Source organism: Camelus dromedarius, chromosome 6, assembly GCF_036321535.1.
Source record: "Camelus dromedarius isolate mCamDro1 chromosome 6, mCamDro1.pat, whole genome shotgun sequence".
Taxonomy (NCBI): domain Eukaryota; kingdom Metazoa; phylum Chordata; class Mammalia; order Artiodactyla; family Camelidae; genus Camelus; species Camelus dromedarius.
In genome coordinates, this window is record NC_087441.1 from 59,039,681 (window position 1) to 59,062,888 (window position 23,208).

At 40.6% G+C, this 23,208-nt stretch overlaps 1 long non-coding RNA gene across 3 annotated transcripts in view; it reads right to left on the reverse strand.

Moving 5' to 3' along the window:
* The window catches only part of LOC135321499 (uncharacterized), a 164,882-nt gene extending 142,432 nt beyond the window's left edge, over positions 1-22,450 (reverse strand). For all 3 annotated transcript variants that reach the window (XR_010381312.1, XR_010381311.1, XR_010381310.1), the window contains exon 1: positions 22,221-22,450. This is a non-coding gene — a long non-coding RNA (uncharacterized LOC135321499). The remainder of the gene's footprint in view (positions 1-22,220) is intronic.
* Between the last annotated feature and the right edge of the window lie 758 nt (positions 22,451-23,208).

Below are 23,208 nucleotides of genomic sequence, written 5' to 3' on the forward strand. Positions count from 1 at the left end.
ACTAGATCAAGATTTCAAAAAAGGAGTGATCGAATTGCTCAAGGAATTAAAAGAGATAGTGTTTAGAGATATAAAATATGTCAAAAATGAAATTGAAGCTATAAAGAAGAGCCAAGTAGAATGGGTAAACTCATTGACAGAGATGAGGAATGATCTAATAGCTGTGCAAAGCCAACTAGATAATGCAGAGGAATGAATTAGTGATCCAGAAGACACGGCAATAGAAAGCACCCATTCAGAAGAACTACAAGAGAAGCAAATAAAAAATAATGAAAATAGCATAAGGGACCTATGGGATAATATAAAGCGTCCCAATCTTCGCATAATAGGGGTCCCAGAAGGAGAAGAAAGATCAAAGGGGATTGAAAAGGTTTTTGAAGAAATCATGACTGAAAACTTCCCAAACTTAAAGAAGGAATCAGATAGCCAAGTACAGGAAGCTCAGAGGGTCCCAAACAGGAAGAACCCAAATAGACCCACACCAAGACATATCATAATCAAGATGGCCAGAGTCAAGGATAAAGAAATGATTCTAAAGGCAGCAAGAGAAAAGCAAAGAGTAAGTTACAAGGGAACCCCCATAAGGCTCTCAGCTGATTTCTCTACACAAACACTACACGCCAGAAGGGAGTAGCAAGATATATTCAAAGCCCTGAATGAAAAAAAGATGCAGCCTAGGATCCTTTATCCAGCAAGGCTATCCTTGAGGATAGAAGGAGAAATAAAGAGTTTCACAGACAAAAAAAAGCTGCAGGAGTTTAGCAACACTAAACCCATGCTAAAAGAAATATTGAAAGGGCTATTCTAAATAGAAAAGCAGCAGGATGCTACAGAAATGAGAAACACACAACTGGAAAGGTGATAACTCATGAATTACAAAAAAAGTAAACATGAAATTATAAAAGAAGACATACAAATCACTGAGAGTGGGAGAGGGAGGCAGGGAAATATAGAATATTTTTTTCTTTCTTTTTTAAATTTTGTTAACAGTAGGATGGATTTGAGATCATGTTACTATCAGTTTAATAAAAACAGTTATAGTAATGGGTTGATAGATTTACAAAAAAGGGTAACCACAAGCCAAAAATTTACAAAGGAGTCACAAAAATTAAATAAAATCCATGATAATACAAAGGAAAATTACCAAACCACAAAAGGAAGAAGAAAGGAACAAAGAGGATATACCAATTCAACTGCAAAGATAAGTTCAAAATGGCAATAAACACACATCTATCATTAATTACTGTAAATGTTAATGGACTAAATGCTCCAGTCAAAAGACACAGAGTGGCAGACTGGATAATAAAGCAAGAACCTTCAATATGCTGCATACAAGAGACCCACTTTAGGGAGAAGGACACATATAGATTGAGAGTGAAAGGATGGAAAAGGATATTCCATGCAAATGGAAAAGCCAAAAAAGCAGGTGTTGCAGTACTGATTTCAGACAAAATAGACTTTAAAACAAAGGCCATAAAGAAAGATAAAGAAGGACATTTTATAATGATTAAAGGAGTGATACAAGATGAGGATATTACACTTGTTAATATATATGCACCCAATATAGGAGCACCTAAGTACATACAAGAATTACTAACAGAGATAAAGGGGGATATTGATGGGAATATAATCATAGTTGGAGATTTTAACACTGCATTAACATCACTAGACAGATCTTCCAGACAGAAAATAAACAAGGCAACAGAGAAATTAAATACTACAATAGAAAAACTAGATTTGGTGGATATTTTCAGAGCATTACACCCCCCCAAAAATAGGATATACATTCTTTTCAAGTGCACATGGAACATTTTCCAGGATCGATCATGTACTTGGGCACAAAAGAAACCTCAACAATTTTAAGAAGATAGAAATTATCTCAAGCATCTTTACTGACCACAATGCCATGAAACTGGAAATCAACAACAGAGAAACAAAGGAGAAAAAAAGGAAAGCATGGAGATTAAACAATATGTTATTGAAAAAACAATGGATCAATGAGGAAATCAAAGCTGAAATTAAAAAATACCTTGAGACAAATGATAATGAAAGCACAACCACTCAAAACCTATGGGACACAGCAAAGGCAGTGCTAAGAGGGAAGTTTATAGCGATACAGGCCTTCCTCAAAAAAGAAGAACAATCTCAAATAAACAATTTAACCCACCACCTGAATGAATTAGAAAAAGAAGAACAAAAAGCCCCAAAAAGCAGCAGAAGGAAGGAAATAATAAAGATCAGAGAGGAATTAAATACAATAGAGATTAACAAGACCATAGAAAAAATCAACCAAACCAAAAGCTGGTTTTTTGAAAAAGTAAATAAAATCGACAAACCTCTGGCCAAACTCACAAAGAAGAAAAAAGAGAGAGCACAAATTAGCAAAATAAGAAAGGAAAATGGAGAAATTACAACAAACAAAATAGAAATACAGAATATCATACGAGAATATTATGAAAAACTATATGGAACCAAACTGGATAACCTAGAGGAGATGGACAAGTTTCTGGAAACATACTGTCCACCAAAACTGAATCAAGAAGAATCTGAACACTTGAACAATCCGATCACTAGAAAGGAAATAGAAATAGCAATTAAAAACCTCCCTACAAATAAAAGTCCAGGACCGGACGGCTTCACCGGGGAATTCTACCAAACATACAAAGAAGAACTCGTACCAGTCCTTCTCAAACTCTTCCAGACGATTGAAAAGGAGGGAATACTCCCAAACTCATTCTATGAAGCCACCATCACCCTGATACCAAAACCAGGCAAAGACACTACAAAAAAAGAGAATTATAGGCCAATATCACTGATGAACATAGACGCCAAAATCCTCACCAAAATTTTAGCAAATAGAATCCAACAACGCATAAAAAAGATTATACATCATGACCAAGTGGGGTTCATCCCAGGGACACAAGGCTGGTTCAACATACGCAAATCAATCAGTGTAATACATCACATCAACAAGAGAAAGGACAAAAACCACATGATCATCTCAATCGATGCAGAAAAAGCATTTGATAAAATTCAACACCCATTTATGATAAAAACTCTCGCCAAAGTGGGTATAGAGGGAACATATCTCAACATAATAAAAGCTATATATGACAAACCTACAGCCAGCATAGTACTCAATGGTGAAAAACTCAAAAGCTTCCCACTAAAATCTGGGACAAGACAAGGATGCCCACTATCACCACTCCTATTCAACATAGTCCTGGAAGTCCTAGCCACAGCAGTCAGGCAAGAGAAAGAAATAAAAGGGATCCGAATTGGAAAAGAAGAGGTAAAAGTGTCATTATATGCTGATGACATGTTACTATATATAGAAAACCCTAAAAGGTCCACACAAAAGCTACTAGAGCTGATTGAAGAATTCAGCAAGGTAGCAGGTTACAAAATTAACGTTCAAAAATCAGTTGCATTTCTTTACACTAACAATGAATCAACAGAAGAAGAAAGTAAAGAAACAATCCCCTTTAAAATAGCACCCAAAGTAATAAAATATCTGGGAATAAATCTAACCAAGGAGGTGAAAGAATTATACACAGAAAACTATAAACCATTGATGAAGGAAATTAAAGAAGACTTTAAAAAATGGAAAGATATTCCATGCTCTTGGATTGGAAGAATCAATATTGTTAAAATGGTCACACTGCCCAAGGCAATCTACAGATTTAATGCAATCCCTATCCAATTACCCAGGACATATTTCACAGAACTAGAAAAAAATCATAATAAAATTCATATGGAACCATCAAAGACCTAGAATTGCCAAAGCATTACTGAAGAGAAAGAAAGAGGCTGGAGGAATAACTCTCCCAGACTTCAGACAATACTATAGAGCTACAGTCATCAAGACAGCATGGTTTGGTACCAAAACAGACATATAGACCAATGGAACAGAATAGAGAGCCCAGAAATGAACCCACAAACTTTTGGTCAACTCATCTTTGACAAAGGAGGCAAGACTATACATTGGAATAAAGACAGTCTCTTCAGCAAATGGTGTTGGGAAAACTGGACAGCAGCATGTAAAACAATGAAGCTAGAACACTCCCTTACACCATATACAAAAATCAACTCAAAATGGATTAAAGACTTAAACATAAGACAAGATACAATAAACCTCCTAGAGGAAAACATAGGCAAAACATTATCTGACATACATTTAAAAAATTTTCTCCTAGAAGAAATAAAAGCAAGAATAAACAAATGGGACCTAATGAAACTTACAAGCTTCTGCACAGCAAAGGAAACCAGAAATAAAACAAGAAGAAAACCTACGGAATGGGAGAAAATTTTTGCAAGTGAAACCAACAAAGGCTTGACCTCCAGAATATATAAGCAGCTGATACGACTCAATAAGAAAAAAATAAACAACCCAATCCAAAAATGGGCAGAAGACCTAAACAAGCAATTCTCCAAGGAAGACATACAAATGATCAAAAAGCACATGAAAAAATGCTCAATATCACTAATTATCAGAGAAATGCAAATCAAAACTACAATGAGGTGTCACCTCACACCAGTCAGAATGGCCGTCATTCAAAAATCCACAAATGACAAATGCTGGAGAGGCTGTGGAGAAAGGGGAACCCTCCTACACTGCTGGTGGGAATGCAGTTTGGTGCAGCCACTATGGAAAACAGTGTGGAGATTCCTCAAAAGACTAGGAATAGACTTACCATATGACCCAGGAATCCCACTCCTAGGCTTGTATCCAGAAGGAAATCTACTTCAGGATGACACCTGCACCCCAATGTTCATAGCAGCACTATTTACAATAGCCAAAACATGGAAACAGCCTAAATGTCCATCTACAGGTGACTGGATAAAGAAGAGGTGGTATATTTATACAATGGAATACTACTCAGCCATAAAAACCGACAACATAATGCCATTTGCAGCAACATGGATGCTCCTGGAGAATGTCATTCTAAGTGAAGTAAGCCAGAAAGAGAAAGAAAAATACCATATGAGATCGCTCATATGTGGAATCTAAAAACCAAAACCAAAAACAAACAAACAAACGAAAACAAAGCGTAAATAAAGGACAGAAATAGACTCACAGACAGAGAATACAGACTTGTGGTTACCAGGGGGGTGGAGGGTGGGAAGGGATAGACTGGGATTTCAAAATTGTAGAATAGACTACACTGTATAGCACAGGGAAATATACACAAAATGTTATGATAACTCACAGAGAAAAAAATGTGACAATGAGTGTGTATATGTCCATGAATAACTGAAAAATTGTGCTGAACACTGGAATTTGACACAACATTGTAAAATGATTATAAATCAATAAAAAATGTTAAAAAAAAAAAAAAGAACTACCATAAAATCCAGCAATTCCACTTCTGAGTATATATGTGAAGGAAACGCAATCACTATCTGCAAGAGATCTGTACACCACTGTTCACTGCAGCATTATTTACAAAAGCCAAGGCAACCCAGGTCCAACCAACGTTCACATGGATGGACCCTGAAGGTATTATGTTAGGTGAATTTAAGTCAGACAGAGAAAGACAAATATTGTATGATCTCACTTATATGTGGAATTTAGGAAATGGACTCATAGATACAGCAAACAGATTGGTGGTTGAAAGAGGTGGGGAGAGAAGGATGGGCAAAATGGATAAAGATGGTCAAAAGGTAGACTTTCAGTTATAAAACAAGTAAATTCTGGGGATGTAATATACAACATGGTGACTACAGTTAACATGGTTATGTTGTATATTTGAAAGTTGATAAGAGATTAGATCTTAAAAGTCCTCATCACAAGAAAACAATATAACTATGTGAGGTGATAGATTTTAACTAAACTTATGTGGTAATCATTTTGTAATACACGCCTATATACATTGTTATGTAACACCTTAAGTTAATAAAATGTTATATATCAATTATACCTCAATAAAACTGGAAAAAAAAAAGAAAATAAATAAAAAAGAAAACCACCAGGTGAGCTTCTTATAAACCAATGGCTGCGCTGCAAGCTCACAGATCCTCCACCAAGTACGTTAAACTAGCACCCAGGCATCTACATTTTGGCCATGGCTTCCAGGAGATTCTGACGTAGACCACATCTGAGAGCTAATCCACATTCTATGTCCAAGTCTTGAAGACTTAAAAATCATCTAAGAAAAGAAACCATTTGGCACAAGACAATGAGTCTTCCTGGAGACTATCCAAAACTACAGGATACAACTGGAACTTGGGGCAGTTTTTGTCCTAAAATAGTTAACCGAGACTCGTCTATTCTTCCCAGTCACCTTGTTATATTAATCCTTAATCTGTTGGCTCCAATGTCTTGAAGCATTACTTTGCACCATGGGTAACATTCTGTGTGACTCATCCCTGAAACATAAGGCTCCCTTCACGTGTGGGGCCTGACTTGGACCCATGCAGGCTCTTCCATCGGTAATGGGGGCCTGCCTCACGTTCTCCAAGAGAAGTGACAGCAGCGGATCTGCCACTGGTGATACAAAAACTAACAGTCCAGGATGCAGACGAGAGTAAAGCATATTACACTTAATCCTCCACATTCAGAAGATGTTGACAAACTAGAGCATAAAACCAGCAGGCTTTTACTGGGAACTTCCTTCTCCCATGAATATGAAACTAGGACCCACCTGGGAGCAAAAAGGAAAAGTCCTCCTGGAGGAGTTGCTTTTTGAAGATAAGCGAATTTTAAAAGTTCAGATTAGAAATGTCTTTTCTAGATGTTTATTGTAAAAGGGCAGTTTTTAATCTAATAACCAAGAGGAAGCACTCTAAGGACTGTACCTTTTGAGTTTTGATGTGATGTTGGGATGGAAAAAGTGTTCATGTCTTGTTGCTTATATTGTTCAATGTAAGTCCTACTTATTTAAAAAAATTTTTTTTCACCTATTGCCAAGTGTCTTTATCAAATTACATAATCATCAGGCATAGATTAAAGTCCCCAAGGCCACACATCACTGCCCACACCTGATAATGTCAAAGTTTTAAAGTATTTGCCAAATATTGGATGGGGAAAAAAAGTGTTTCATTGTTGCTTCCTTTTGTCTTTACATGATTACAAATAAAGTTGACCAGTTTTCCCAAGTCCACAGGTCATCTGTTGCCTCTTACGTGAAATGCCTTTTGATTGCTTTGCTTATATTTCTAATGGATATTTTCTGTTTTTATTTGCATGCGGAAGTGCTTTGTATATTCTGATGTTGGTGCTTGGCTATAGGTTCTCTTCAAATGCATCGTGGGTTTAAGAAAACACCAGGTATGAAAATCAGTGCACAAAGCAACGTGAGGCACAATGAAGTGTATTTCTAACGCATCTTACCGTTACCTTTAGTAATCATGTAAAGACACAGGGAAGCAACAGTGACACATTTTACAAAAAGATTATTTACATACACTGTGAAAAAGGAATATTCCCTTCAGCCTTTAAATTATACCTGTTTGACTGGTAACATTTTATTTCTTGATCTCGGTGCTGGTTATATGTTTGGGTGTGTTCACGTTGCGAAAATTCGTGGAGGTGTAAACGCATAGTTTGTGCCCTCTACAATAAGCGTGTTGTATTTTAGTATAAAGTTTTCCTAAAAATTCATTAGATTTACATTCCAATGTGCACGTAACTTTTCATGCATGTAAGTCTGCTATGCCTTTTGAAGATGGCATGTTAGAACACTCAGTGAGGGAGGGAAAAGGGAACAGGATAGAACGAGTTTCTGCGAGTTCAAGTGAGGCCACAGGAGGTGAGGAGGAAGACCCACATCAAGGTAAAGTGTAAGCCAACGTCAACAGGATGGAACAGATGTCTAATATGGCCATGTTTAGGGTAAAGCCAAATGTCAGAGCTGACCGTTTTTATTAGTCTCCCTTATTAAAGAAGGCTAATAAATCAAGGTACAGATTGGGGCCGTGAAGGTAAAAATAAGTCTTGCCACACAAATCCACTTCCAAGAGAAGTGGTGTGAAATCACAGAAGACAGGATTTGAATACTGAACTGGCCACTGACTGGCCATTTGATGTAGCGCATATGTAACCCCTCTGGGCTCTCATTTATTCATCTGTCAGGGGGAGAGAACAAAAACTACTTTGTGGGGTTGCTGTGAGATTAAGAAAATAAGACCTATGAAGTACAGGTCCAGTGTCTACCTCAACTCACAGTAATTATTATTGTTCCTGTCCTAAGATGTGAAAATTTTGAGGAAAAAAATGTTTCTATTTGGAATTACTTAAATTTATTTAAAGGCAAAATGGATGTTTCAGTCAAAAACAACTTTATTTTTCCATGGAGCACTAAAAACACTTTCAGGACCAATATATGATTTCTATGCGATGAAAGACTGTGATGTGGTGCGTTCCCCTTCCAGTTTTTGAGAATTATGTGGAACACGTAGGCTTCTAAGTAGGTACTGACTATTGATGCTTAAACTCTTAGCAGTTAATATAAACCCTGGATTTACATGGCTTTTCAATTTCCTTTACAACAGTTGCCTGAGTAGGATTTATCGCCCTTGTCCTGGTGCACCCAGGAGGACAGAAGAGGTAAAAAGAACAATCAAGCTGATTAGACCGTCTTAATGTGAAAATGTTTTTGAGCAAGCACTAGCTTTAATTTTTCCACCCAATCAAAATATGATGAAGTTGTGTTTAGACAGGGCTTGGTTCTAGATCTCAAATTTACTTTTGTATACTTATCTAAATACCTGAGAATTCAGGTGGTTTTTTTTCCCCTACAAATTACCTTTAGGTAATCATATGCTGTTTGGTTAGCATCAAATAGATTTATATCTACAAAAAGCTTTCTTAATATAAGCAGGAATCTGTGAACATAAAAATCCTTTAAAATAATAGTGGAGCCCAGATTCAACCCATAAATGCAAGGAGGTTCAGGGGTTGAGTGACACGCTCTCCTTCCTTTGCCCTGATGTTGTGATTGTTGAGACCTGGTGAACTGGAACAAAACTGACAAGGGGCGAGCTTGTCATTTCAAGTCTCCCAGATTAAATTGAAGTCTTGTTTTTAATTTCATTTCCTTTTTTATTTAAAAAAAAAAAAAGAACTTGTTATTCACATCTTAAAATGACACTAAAGTGTAAGTTAACTGTCCCAGCATTGCCTCTCTGCCTGATTGCTCACTGGATAAAACACAAATGTGTGATCAAAAATAGCCTCAATGCAGGCAGCCCAACATAAACATTAGTATTGGTTGGGGCGGGGGGGGGGGGGCAGTTCCAAGGAACAGAGTAACCAGCATCTGGGAGCCCCCTACTCAGTGCTATACCCAAAATCACCAAAATCTTATATCAAGTCCATTGCAGGTATCGGAAAACAATGGCAGGAGTTTAGTTTATATTTTAAGAAGAGTTTATTGGGGGAATAGACTCAGTCTTTGATTTGAGTAAACCCGTTGCTAACAGTTCTCTGGCTGCTAATCTTGATTCTATTATTGGGTCTTTGACATTCCCAGCAAGACTTTGTGACTCAATTTTACTATCTATGACATAGGAACAACACAAGCATGCTTTATCTCCTGCAATTGTTGTATCCTTGAAAACTTGTGTGAACTGAATTGTGGAAAATAAAACTACAAGCTCTGAATATATTAAGAGAAAAAAAATCATCAATATTTTAAGAAACCTCAGGATGAATCCTTTTGTCAAATGAAGACATCCTTTTATACCCTACTTTAAAAAAATGAATTCCATTTTTACTATTATATTCTTTAAAAGTGGAACAAATTTGAAAAGGGAAAGTATGATGATTTTTATGGGCTTTATGCAATGGGTCATACCCGAGTTCCCTACCCCTTGGCCTCTAAGGAGGGTTTATAAATATGCATCTTGTTTCCTGCTCAACGTCTGGCTGTAGCGCTGGAGTGAGAGTGGGGGTGGCCACAGGGGGCTCAGTTAACAAAGATGATTCTTTAGGCAATAAAATAACCTCTGTGTTCCAGGGAGGATTAAGGAAATGGGAAGTAGAAAGGACAGCCGGAGCGATGGGATGCAGGAGCAGAGGCAGGACGCAGGCTGGTGAAGGAGAACTGGTAGGCAGCGGGGCACGTCTGAGAAACTTAGAGACGGACATGATTACAAGGTGGTGAGGGAAGGGGACAGTGACAGAAAGTGGGAGAGAGAGGCAAGGACCCAGTTACGTGAGGCCTTGTGGACCAAGATATGATACCTGAATTTTATTCTAACCTCAATGGGAAGCCATTTAGGGTCGAAGGCCCTAGGGGTGACCTGCCACAATTCACATTTTAAGGAAACCATCTTACGGCCCTGTGAGTACAGACTGGAGGCAGGCAAGAGTGGGAGCAAAGAGACCATTTAGAAGCTCTTGCACTTGCAGTGGTCCAGGCAGCAGAGTCTCCACTAAGGGAAGGGAGTATAAATGGCTAGAAGTGGGCAGATGCAGAATAAAATCCAAAGACAGAACTGTCAGGTGTAGCTGAAAGACTGAATATGGGGACGTGAGGGGATGGAGGAATCGAGGGTGATGCCAAGGTTTCTGGAACGAGGGACTGAGTGCCATTTGCTGTCTCCTTATTTCTCTCCAGTCTTTCGGACACAATCTCATGATTCCTATTATCTCAGCTATAACTATATTCCAGATTCTCTCTCTCCAGCCCTAACTCCTCTCCTGAACTCCAGTCCATATTTCCAACTGCCTGGTGTACATCGAATGCCAATCTTTCTCCTCTTCTTTCTCAATTCCAAAACTTGAGAACTTAGGTTGTTTTAAAAATTTACTTCCTTCTCTTATTGCTTCCCAACATCAATTCAGCTTCCAAGAACCGAGACAGTCTGCCTCCAAAATAGCCATCAATTCTACCCCTTCTCTTTCCTCCCCGCTCCCCACCCCTTCTTCATTCAGGCCTCCTCCCCTCCTGCCCAGACTCCTGTGAGAGTCTCGCCCCTGCTGCGTCATCACCCGCCTCTGTGCTCTCAGTCCATCCTGCACTCTGTTCCTGGGTTGATCTCCCCAAGGTGAGACGTCCAGTCATTTCATGTCCATGCTCAAAAATCGTAAATGGTTTCCTATTGATGGAGGAAATGGTTTGGTGCGAACACCTTTGCCTGGCATTAAACATCCACTGCCACATAAACGCCAGTACATTTTAGGGGTGTTGCCCACAGAGGTACATGACCCTGCGAACACTGGGAGAGAACAGGCCGAAGCGGGCGGGTATGTGGGTTGGATGTGAGCAGACTGAACATGAGACTGTGCCTGGATGATCGAGTTAAGAGTTGCTCCTCTTCAAGAAGGCCTCTCACAAAAACTTGGTTCATGTCAGAGTTAGACCCATCCCAGCTCAAAATAAGTACCTCAAGGACACTGCAGTGGACACTGGCTGCTTCTGTCTGCCTGGCATCCCTTTTCCTTTCAAGGCGGGACTGTGCCAATCATGGTTTTTATCTCCCTTTCCTAAATGATGGGTTCATGCCATGGGTATATGACCCAGCAGGGCCGATCAAAGGCTTGCTGCATGGACCCCAGAAGAGAAAGTGTTGACCCTCCCCAGAGATGTAGAGCAAGAAGGACCGCGTGAGCTTGGAGCTGCTGGGGACCACCGTTCCCTTGGTTTCACATAGCCAGCACCTGAGCATGAGACCAACAAAGAGGAAAGATGGAGCTGAGAGAGAGTCAGAGACCATATCACAGAGTCCTGGACTTCCCAGTCACACAAGCCAATGGCTAGTGTAAGAATGGTGGCAGAGGAGGGTAACGTTAAACGTTCCAACCCGATGCCCTTGTCATAGGAGTCAGTGTTTCATTTCACATAAACTTTGACCAGTGCCATCCACCCCTGCCCTGTGCCTCTACTGAAGCCAGGGAAGGCCCACTGTGGTCTCCTTACACACCCCACCTCGCAGGGGACATCTGTGCAGGCAGCATGCCTGGCTCCCCTCTGCCGAGCCCGAGCATTCCTGCTGTTCTGAAGCTTTGGGATGTGCATGTGGCTAGTTTGCTAGCTCTACTCTCTCAGTCATCAAAGTGCCACCCACCCAGTGCTCCTCGGTGGGGTGTCCCAACCCAAAGTAGAACTAATCGTCTGTACAACCTGTTGAGCCTTGTCCAGGGTAAAATGTGGTACTATTACACCAGAGTTGGATACAAAATGGAACCTCATTTATTTGAGATCCAAAGCAGGGGCACTGTGTGACGTGTATACCCACAGAGACGTCACTCCATGAAACTCTGAATTAGTAAGGTTTGGATTAGGTGATATTTTCACGATGGAAAAACACTGTGTGTCTATTCCAGCTGAAGTTAGAATGACTCATGAAGTTTGAGTTACTCATGATTTTAAATGAACTAATCATAGATTGGAGCAAGTTCATTGCATTCGATTATACATTTGGGCCAGATTTTCTCTGCACCTTCCTCTTTAGGTGAACAGAGGATGCCATTACATCAGGACTGACTCCTTCACAAGCCGTGACAGTTACTGTGGTCGAATACCAAACGTCAGCGTGACACTAGTGGCTTTGTGGCATTCGTTCACCTCCCCAAAGTGCCCAGTTTTCTCCTTGGAAGTAATTTCATCAGTGATACACTACAACTGAGGAATTTCTGTTAAGCAATTAGCATATCTCAAATCCAGGCATATTATGCAAGGTTTTGCACTGTTAGTAGACATACAGCAAGGGCTCCCCGTTAAAAAGCATCTGTGAAAAACTTCTGCTATTAATATGGAAGCAGTAGGCAACATTCAAATGGAGGAGACTCAACCATTTAAATAAATGTGTTTTTAATCATAAAATGTCACTGTTCTACAGACTTGTTTTTCCTATTAACATGCTGGAGATAATGTTAATGAGATTTAGTTAGTGTTTTAAGAGCAGTTAAAGTCTTATTATGAAAGGCAGCATAAAAGGACACAGCAGTATTCTTCTGAAGCTGTGAATCATTATTTACCAGTGTGAAATCTGATGGCACTTAAACCTATATGCGAATCATCTAAGTAACAAAAACATCAATTTAGATGACAACACAAGGTGTCCCCCAAACACTCCTCCTCCTCATTACTTTTCATATCCCCTGATAAGAAAAACAAGCAAAAAAAGTCCCTCCAAAACCAAGGCTGGAAGTTTGAATGGGGGCCACAAGTCAATATTTCAGAAGATAGCTCATTTTTTATGTATGACTGTATCTGAGATGTTCATTACTGTGTTTATCCACCAACAGCACCCCCAAAGAGGGAATGACCACACACAGGGGCTGCTAGAGCGGAAGGCGTGGGTGACCATGGCTGTTCCTTGAGACACCCCTCCCCTCTCCCCAGCCCCCTCTCCAACTTGGCAATGGCTGCCTGGCTCAGAGGTGGGCGCTTAACTCACCCAAGGCAGCCAGTCTAGCCAGCTGATGTCTGGCCATCAACCAGACAGATCAGACTTCTCTCACAACGCTGAAATAAGAAAGACCTAGTAAATAGGATAATAAGCAACTGGAGTTTAAGCTGAAAAGATGTGGGTAAAGGTGTCGTAAAGAAGAGCTAGAGCTTTAGAGGGGGCAACATTTGCTCCTGAAGTGATTAGGGAACAGAAATCACGTGCACAAGGGGGGGGGTCTCGGCTGGGCCCCGCGCTGAGACTCAGAGAGGCTTGGACATGAGGTGAAGATCTCACCTCTGCCACGGAGCTTCTGCATCCAGCTACACTGCCCAGATTTCCTCAGGTTGCACACACCCAGGTCTGACATGCCAGAGAAGGAGAGAGGACAGTAATAGAGTCTACGTCTCAGGGAGCAACCTCAGAATCCCTGAGAGGAAAAAGCAAAACAAAACCTCCGAAGCAATGAAGAAAGCCTCTGGGCTGGTCCAAACCACATGGGCTTGGGTGCTGGGAGAGAAAGGAGGTTTTGCATACAGTCTGAGCCTCTGCCTGAAAATTGCAGGCTGTCCTTCCCAATCTCTCTTCCCACCCCCAGCCTCTCCCCCTCCAGGGGGCTAGGTATAACACAACTGAGAGAATTTGCCATGGTTAACACCCATCCCCAAAACACCTGGACCAGGGGAGACTAGAGGGAGAGGGCATTTCCCGAAGACAGAGCAGCACACAAGTGAGTGAGCAGAAGCCCTGGGGTGTATCAGAGGGCAGGGCTGGTCGGCGCCACTATCGGGGCAGCTTGGGCTCTGCCAGTGGGAAACCTGGGTGAGGGCCAGAGTGACAGCCAGCACAGTGGAGGGCAGGGCCTGGAAGCTGTGGTGACTAATTTCATGTGTCAACTTGATGGGGCTAAAGGATGCCCAGGTAGCTGGCAAAATATTGCTTCTGGGTACGTCTGTTAAAAATTAGTATTTGAATAAGTAAACTGGATAAAGATGGCTCTCCCCAATGTGAGTGGACACCATCCAATCCACTGAGGGCCCAAATAGAACAAAAAGACAGAGAAGGGGCAAATTTGCTCTCTCTGCTTGAGCTGGGTGTTTATCTTCTCCAGCCCTCGGATGTCAGAGCTCCTGGCTCTCGGATCTTTAGACTCCAACTGAATGATACCACTGGCTTTCCCAGATTTCCAGCTTGCAGATGGCAGATTGTGGGACTTCTCAGCTTCTACAACCATGTGAACCAATTCCTGTAATAAATCTCTTCTATCTTTCTACCTATCTATCCATCTATTGATCTATTGATCTGTCTAGCTATCTATCCTGTTTGTTCTGTTTCTCTGGAGAATTCTGACTAATACAGAAGCTAAGTGAGCCACCTCCCTACACATACCCTGAGAAGAGGCAGAGCTGAGGTTCTGTCACTTGGCAAGTGGTGACTGATAATATAATGGATCTGGGGACAAATTACTCAAGCAGACTTACCCAGGTACTCCAGCTAGTGGGGCTGAGGGGACCTCAGGATTCCTGGGTTAGCAGAAAAAGCTGGTCGGTAGTAAGGACAATGAAGCAGACACTCAGAGAAAAGCAGAGACCACACAGCACTTAAGAGACAGACCCTAAAACTACCGACAGTTTTGAAATTCTAGTTTCAAATTGAGTTCATATGTTTCTTACAATAACTTCCCCCACGCCTTTCTTGTGGTGCCTTGAATAGGGCTCTACTTCTTGCAACTGGAAAAAAAAAACAAAACTCTAATTAAACAACAAAATGAAAAGATCCCATGTAGAAACAGCATCATCCTTTCTTTGACCTCCAGTAAATCACCAGGGTCTTGGTAAGTGTTTGCACCTATGACTGGCATGCTTGTCTTTTTCTCATCCTGCGCCCCCTTCCTTCCTACCTGTGGGTCTGTGCTGATAACTGACTCACACTCTTCCCCAGCTGGCCTGTGCCAGGCCGCTCACCTCTGGTCTGAATCAAGCCTCAGAAGGGTCCTGGAGCTGAGAAAAGTATATCTAATCAAGCATCTAGATGCTTCAGGTGCTTTGCTGGTTGCTGTCACACCTGTCGTCTCCTTGAATCTTTCGTGACTACCCATGTGGAGTTATAATCATAGTTTTATCGATGAGAAAACTGAGTTCATCAATGTTATGTATAGAGGAAGTATGGGATGTACATGGGAAGCTGTAGAGCAGAGATTAGAACACAGGTCTTTATGAAGCCACAGCGCTTGCCGGTGTACCAGGCCATGCCAATTTCGTGAGTGAGGGGATCTGGGTTGACCACTGAGTACCTATCTCTACTTGCTGTGGATTATAAGTTGCACTACCAAGGTAAGTGGTAAGTGGGCCTGGAGAGAAGAAGAGAAAAAGAGGCAAAAAACGCAGCAGAAGTGCACAGGAAGTAGAGGAAAAGAAGGAGAGGCAAAGACGTAAAAGAAGACAAGCAATAAGGAGGCAGCCAATGAGCGAGGTCCCATGGAGATGACAGATGAAGCGGAGGAGATGAAAGCCCCTGGAACCCTCCTACACTGCTAGCAGGAATGTAATTTGGTGCAGCCACTATGGAAAACAGTGTGGTGATTCCTTAAAAAACTAAAAATAGACTTACTATATGATCCAGCAATCCCACTCCTGTGCATATATCTGGAGAAAACTCTAAATGAAAATGGTATGTGCACCCCAATGTACATAGCAGCACTACTTACAACAGCCATGACATGGAAACAGCCTAAATGTCCATCGACAGATGATTGGATAAAGAAGTTGTAGTACATATAATAATGGAATACTACTCAGCCATAAAAAAGAATGAAATAATGTCAACTGTAGCAACATGGATGGACCTAGAGATTATCATACTAAGTGAAGTAAGCCAGAAGGAGAAAGACAAATATCACATGATATCACTTATATGTGGAATCTAAAAAAAAATGAGACAAATGAACTTATTCACAAAACAGAAATAGACTCACAGATATAGAAAACAAACTTGTGGTTATCAAAGGGGAAAGGGGTGTGGAGGGATAAACTAGGAGTTTGGGGTTAGCAGATACTATTATATATAAATCAGATATACAGCAAGGTCCTACAGTATAGTACAGAGAACTATATTCAATACCTTGTAATAATCTATAATGAAAAAGAATATATATATATGTATGACTGAATCACTATGCTGTACACCAGAAACTAACACAACATTGTAAATCAACTATACTTCAATTAAAAAAATAAAAAAGAGTGGGATGAAAGCTCTTCACAGAGAACCAGAATCTCACCTTGCTCCTCCTTATCTTAAAGTGGCCCTCCCATCCCAACAATGTGGGTCTGATTCCTGTGTTCACCCTCACCAAAATAAAAGACACAACCGAAAGCAGGATAAACTAAATCTGAGAGCCAGGGAGTCTAGAAAGTAACCTTTGGCATTTTGTCAGCAATAAAGTATGAGTTTCCGCTTTTAATTTTGGGAAATTTCATATTGCACAATTTACTATTTCTCCCAGAGCTGCCAGTGCTATTTGCCATCCATTTGGTATTTGGACCAAAACCAAGCATTTACTGGCAGAGGCTGCTTTCACTGGTTTGGGTAGCGTTGCATATCAGTTAGGAGAACAGGTCCTGGAGCCAGACTTTATGAGTTCAAATCCTTCCTCGGATACTTGACGGGGGTGCAAATTTAGGAAAGCACTCCACTCCTCTGTGCCCACTTTCCCACTTCCCAAGGTGGTTGTGAAGATAAAACAGAGTGACCAACCCTCCCTGTTTGCCCAGGACTGATGGGCTTCCCAGGATGCTGGACTTTCAATGTGAAAACTGGGAAAAGACCTGGGCAAACTAGGACATGTTGGTCACCCAAGGATAAAATAAGCTATTACTGCAGGTAAAGCAGTAAGAAGAGTGAATGCTCAACAAATGTTAGCCATTGATATTAGTGAATCTGCAAAGGTGACTAGGGCAATGGTCATCACTTCCCTTGAATTTGGAGGTCTGGGACTAGTGTCCTGGTCTTTCCTGAAGGTCAAGACCACTCCCATTTCTCTGGAGCCCGGGAATCACTGGAAACAGGGCAAAGATGAGGGCTGTGTGCCTGTGCTGACAGCAAAGTCTGCACATGGAGGGAGGGTGAGCCAGACTCCAGCCTCCTCTTCTGGCCTAGAATAAAACTGGAAGTGCCCCTCATGCTCCCCTAGTGCACTCCCCACTGTGGCAGGTCCAGCTGAGTCACTCCGGCTGGCTGGCTGGTCTGCACTGGAGATCTACATACAGAGCCTGATCTACTGAGTGATGACTTCTGGGCTTTGGAGTTAGAGTTCTCCTCAGGACACCCTGAGTCTCCCCAGGAGCTCCAAGTGAATTTCTGAAAAATGAAAGGGCAATCTCTGTATACTCTAATCTGGTGTCCTGGGTGGGGGGGTTCCATTTCTTGCCAACTCTTCAAACATTTTATCCCTGAGGGGCTTGTGAGTTTCCTTGCTGCCTGGTCTCAGATACAGGAGAGAACGGCATACATGGGAGATGCTATAGTTCAGGGCTTGAGTAATTAGGGATTCTAGACTGCCTAGGTGTGTGATCATGGGCAGCTTTTCCTCTTTAATCCTTGGCTCCCACATTTGCAAAGTTGAGACAGTAATTGCTAAGATTTACTAAAGACTTAATATTTGCTAAGCAACTGACATACAGCATCTTAATTAATCCTCGGGACAAACCAAAGGGGTGTGCATTTTAGGAATCCCATATTACAGAAATCTGAGGTACAGAGATATGACGTGCCTTGTCCAAGGTACACCTTGCTTGCAAGTGGCAGAACTAGATTCAAATTCGAGAAGTCTGGCACCAGAACTCAAACTTTCAACAAGGTATACTCTGACTCTATGCCCACCTCACTGGGTTGTTGTAAGGATCATAGTAACACAGAGAGATGCTTAGCATATAAGCAAATAAGTAATGGTGTTATTTTTCTAAGGGTGGAGGGCTGAAAAGATAATCAAGGTAAATGGTTGAGCAACAGTATAATCTTTGTTCATATACAAGAAGAGACAGGGAGTCTACTAAACCAGCCTGATGTTATTAGAAAAATTTAACAAGTGTTTGTTGAACATGTATTCAGGGATGATTGCTATACAAAGAACTTGGGGTATAACTGTGAGCAAAACCAGACACTTTCCACACTCCTGAAGCTTATAGGCCAGAGAAAGAGATAAAAATTGAAAAAAAAAATCATTCCACGTAGAAAAGAAGAAAGTGAACAACCCAAAAAGGAAATTAAGAAAACAATTCAATTTACAATAGCATCAAAATAATAAAATACCTAGGAATAACTTAATCAACAAGGCAAACACTTATATACATGAAAACTATAAGATGTTGCTGAAAGAAATTCAAAAAGACACAAATAACTAGAAAAGCATCCTGTGTTCATGGATTGGAAGACTTAATATTGTTAAGATGTCAATACTACCCACAGTGATCTACAGGTTTAATGCAGTCCCTATCAAAATCCCAATGGCATTTTTTTTCAGAAATAGAAAAATCCATCCTAAAATTCATATGGAATCTCAAGGGATCCTGAAGAGCCAAAACAATCTTGAAAAAGAACAAAGTTGGAGGTCTCACATTTCCTGATTTCAACACTTATTACAAAGCTACAGAAATCAAAACAATGTTGTACTATCATAAAGTCAGACATAGAACAGATGGCCAAAAAGCACATGAAAAGATGCTCAATATCACTAATTATCAGAGAAATGCAAATCAAAACTACAATGAAGTATCATCTCACACCAGTCAGGATGGCCATTATTTAAAAGTCCACAAACAACCAATGCTGGAGATGGTGTGGAGAAAAGGGAATCCTCCTACACTGTTGGTGGAAATGTAATTTGGTGCAGCCACTATGGAAAACAGTATGGATATTTCTTCAAGAATTAAAATAAAGTTACCCCATGATCCAGCAATCCCACTCCTTGGCATATATCTGGAGAAAAACTCTTAACTCGAAAAGATACATGCACCTCATTGTTCACAGCAGCACTATTTGCAATAGCCAAGACATGGAAACAATCTAAATGTCCACTGACAGATGACTGGACAAAGAAATTGTGGTATACACACACACACACACACACACACACACAATGGAGTACTACTCAGCCATAAAAAAGAATCAAATAGTGCCAACTGCAGCAACATAGATGGACCTAGAGATTTCATACTAAATAAAGTAAGTAAGAAAGAGAAAGACAAATATCATACATTATTTACATGTGGACTGTAAAAAAATGAGACAAATGAACTTATTTACAAAACAGAAACAGACTTACAGACATAGAAAACAAACTTATGGTTACCAAAGGGGGAAGGAGAGTGGAGGGATACATTAGGAGTTTGGGATTTGTAGATACAAGCTACTATATATAAAATAGAGAAACAACAAGGTCCTACTATATTTCACAGGGAATTATATTCAATTATCTTGTAATAACCTATAATGAAAAAAATATATATAAATGTATAACTGAACCACTATGCTGTATACCAAAAACTAACACAACGTTGTACATCAACAACATACTTCAATAAAAAAAAAGACAGACATAGAGACCAATGGAATAAAATAGAGAGCCCAAAAATAAACCCTTGTATACATAGCCAAATGATTTTTGACCAGGGCACCAACATCATTCAAATGGGGAAAGGACAGTCTTTCTAACAAATAGTGTTGGGAAAACTGGACATCCGTATGCAAAAGAATGAGGTTGAATCCTTACCTTACACTATATACAAAAATTAATTCAAAATGTATCAAAGACCTAAACATAAGAGCTAAAACTATTAAACTCTTAGAAAAAAACATAGGAGGAAGCTCCTTGACATTGGATTTGGCAATAATTTCTTGGATAGGACACCAGAAACACAGGCAACAAAAAAATTAAAATAAATAAATTAGACTACATGAAAATTAAAAACTTCTGTATACCAATGGGTATAATCAACAGATGAAAATGCAACCAACAGAATGGGAGAAAATATTTGCAATTCATATGATAAGGGTGAATATCCAGAATACATAAAGAACTCCAACAACTCAACAACAAGAAAACAAGTAACCTGATCAAAAAACGGGCAAAGAACTTGAATAGACATTTTTCTAAAGAAGGTACACACACCGTCAACAAGCACATGAAAAAGAGCTCAACGTCACTAACCATAAGGGAAATGCAAATCAAAACCACAGTGAGATACCACCTCACACTCAGCAGGATGGCTCCTATCAAAACACAAAAATGAAAATAACAAGTGTTGGCAAGGATGTGGAAAAACTGATACCTAGAGGAGTCAGATTCACAGAGAAAAAGTAAGAAGAGTGGTTGTCTGGGGCTGAGAGGAGGGAAGAAAAGGGAGTCGACTGTGGGTACACAGTTTCCATTTTCCAAGAGGAAAAATGTTCTGGAGATGGATGGTGGTGATGACTGCACAACAATGGGAATGTACTTAAAACTACTTAAAAATAGTTAAGATGGTAAATGTTATGTTATGTATATTTTACCACAATTTTAAAAATGCATTTAAAAATGAGAGTGGAACATAAATGTAATGAATGCAGCAAAGAATTTGGGTCCAAGATACACGTACAGCAGATCTGACCTAGTGTTGGGGGTTAGGGGTGGAGGGGGTGAGAGAACTTCGCTAAGTGCAGAGCAGATGAGCAGGAGTTTGCTGGGGAAGAAAAGAGGCAAAGAGAACAGCAAACTCAAAGTTCTTGTGAAGTGAGGAAACTTCATTCACTTGGATGCTTTATTAATTATTCACAAAGTGCAAACACTTGTTTTCACCTGGTTATTTCTATCTTTTTTTTCTTTTTTACCGAGACATCACTTACAAAGATTGCACAAGTCTTAAATGCAATCTAGTAAATTTAGTACCAACACTTTGAATCCAATAATAGTCAAAAGAACAATTGTCACTCTTCCATTCCCCTTTGTTATCCTTCCCCTGGAGGCAGTGATGGGGCAGGGGCCAAGGAGACATCAACAGGGAGCTAGTCCAGATGGAAGGACACTAGAGAGATATGGAACTAAGTGTAACCTGCAATTCTGAATCCGACCTGGGACCAGAAAGGAAAAAGATGTTGCTGGGGCAGTTGGTGCAATTTGAATAGGGTCTCTGGATTGGAGGGCAGTGTTACAGCAACACTAACTTCCTGATTGGCATGCTGCATTATGCTCATGTAGGACCGTGTCACTGCCTTTTGAAAATATGCTCTCATGCATTTAGGGGTTGATGGACATCATGTTGAAACTTGCTTTCAAATATTCAGGAAAAAATAATAATGGGTGTGTATGTAAATATGGATATAGATTGACAGACGGGGTGGTGGGTGGCAGAAAGAGAGAGGGCACACAAATGTGTCAAAATATAAACAATTGGGATAGCTGGGTGAGGGTGATACGGGAGTTCTGTGTATTAGCCTTGCACCTTTTCCAAAAGTTTGAAATTATTTCAATGTAAGTTATTTTTCAAAGATATTCTTCGTGATTGAAATGAACCCACAGGTGAGGCAGCAGGTAACAGAAGCGAGGTCAGAAATGAAGAGAAAAATGTTGAAGGAAAGCTTGAGAGAAAAGAATTTTCAGCGTTTCATTCTGCTCTCTCCAAAGTGAAGGAGGCTATCCTGGAAATTACCCACTCGTGGTTATAACACCCTAATAAACAAGCATTCGGATTCAGCACATGCTTTGGTTCACACGAAATGGTCATCAGATCTGGGAATGTGGGTCGCTTCTCTGGATCAGGGCCCAGCACGGTCCTGAGACACAACCTACACCGACCTTAACACTGCCCTTTCCAGCCTCAGAAAATGAAGGATGGAGGACAACCTACCAGCAGGATCTTGCCGGCGATGACGACAGACCCGGGCAAAGCTGTAAATCCAGAGGGTGCTGGAGTGAAACTGGAACACACACAGGGCGCCTTGGTGTTTCCATCCATCTGCAGAATCACCCGACGCCCCATTCAAGTCTGGGCACGAGTCACAGGGTTGCCACACACACCCACCACCTGAAGTGCAGCGCCTCCGTGTGCGGTGCCGTGGGAGCGCTCTGCACCAAGCACCTCAGGAAAATGGAGACAACGCCGCCCGAAGCTCAGCCATCCACGCAGGCGCCGTGCGTGACGCACCCACGTGTGCGCAGGACAGCTGCGCTGACCGGCGCGTGGCTGTTCGCAGCGTTCAGGTTGGATGCCCTTGTGTAATTATATCACGTAAACAGGTTTGTTTTTTAAACAGATTAGAAACTGTGAGTATAGTCTTTCTTATATATTCTTTGGGGAAGCTGCTATAGGATTAGTGAACTCGGCTCTGTGCCCCTAGAAAAATCATTAGCTGGATTGAGGGGAAAAAACTGTCAGGTTCAAGTACATTTTTATTGTAATAAAATCATCAAGGCTTTCTTTTCAAAGTCCTTCGAAAATTGTCAGGTTACTTCTGTCTGCAGCCAAACTTTTTCAAGTTTCTTAAGCAGAGATGTAATGATAGCTGAAAATAATCAGTTTACTGTCCAAAAACATCTTTCTGAGGTGGGCAGAATGAAGAGACAGACATTTGCATTTTACTTACTCGTTTATTTCAGGCATCACAACAGGCTCTGAGAGGTTAAAAGAGAACGTTGTTAGAGCTACTTTTTTTTTTTAAAAAAAAAAGGGAAAAGGAACCCAATATTATTATTATTACTATTATTGCCATTACCATTACTATTATTTTGCTTACGTGAGCTTTGAACTCATCACCTCCTTCCCTGTTTCCCAGGTTGGAAAAAAAAATTCCAACTCTCAGTCCCAATTTTCTTTTTTTCTTTTCTTTTTTTTTTTT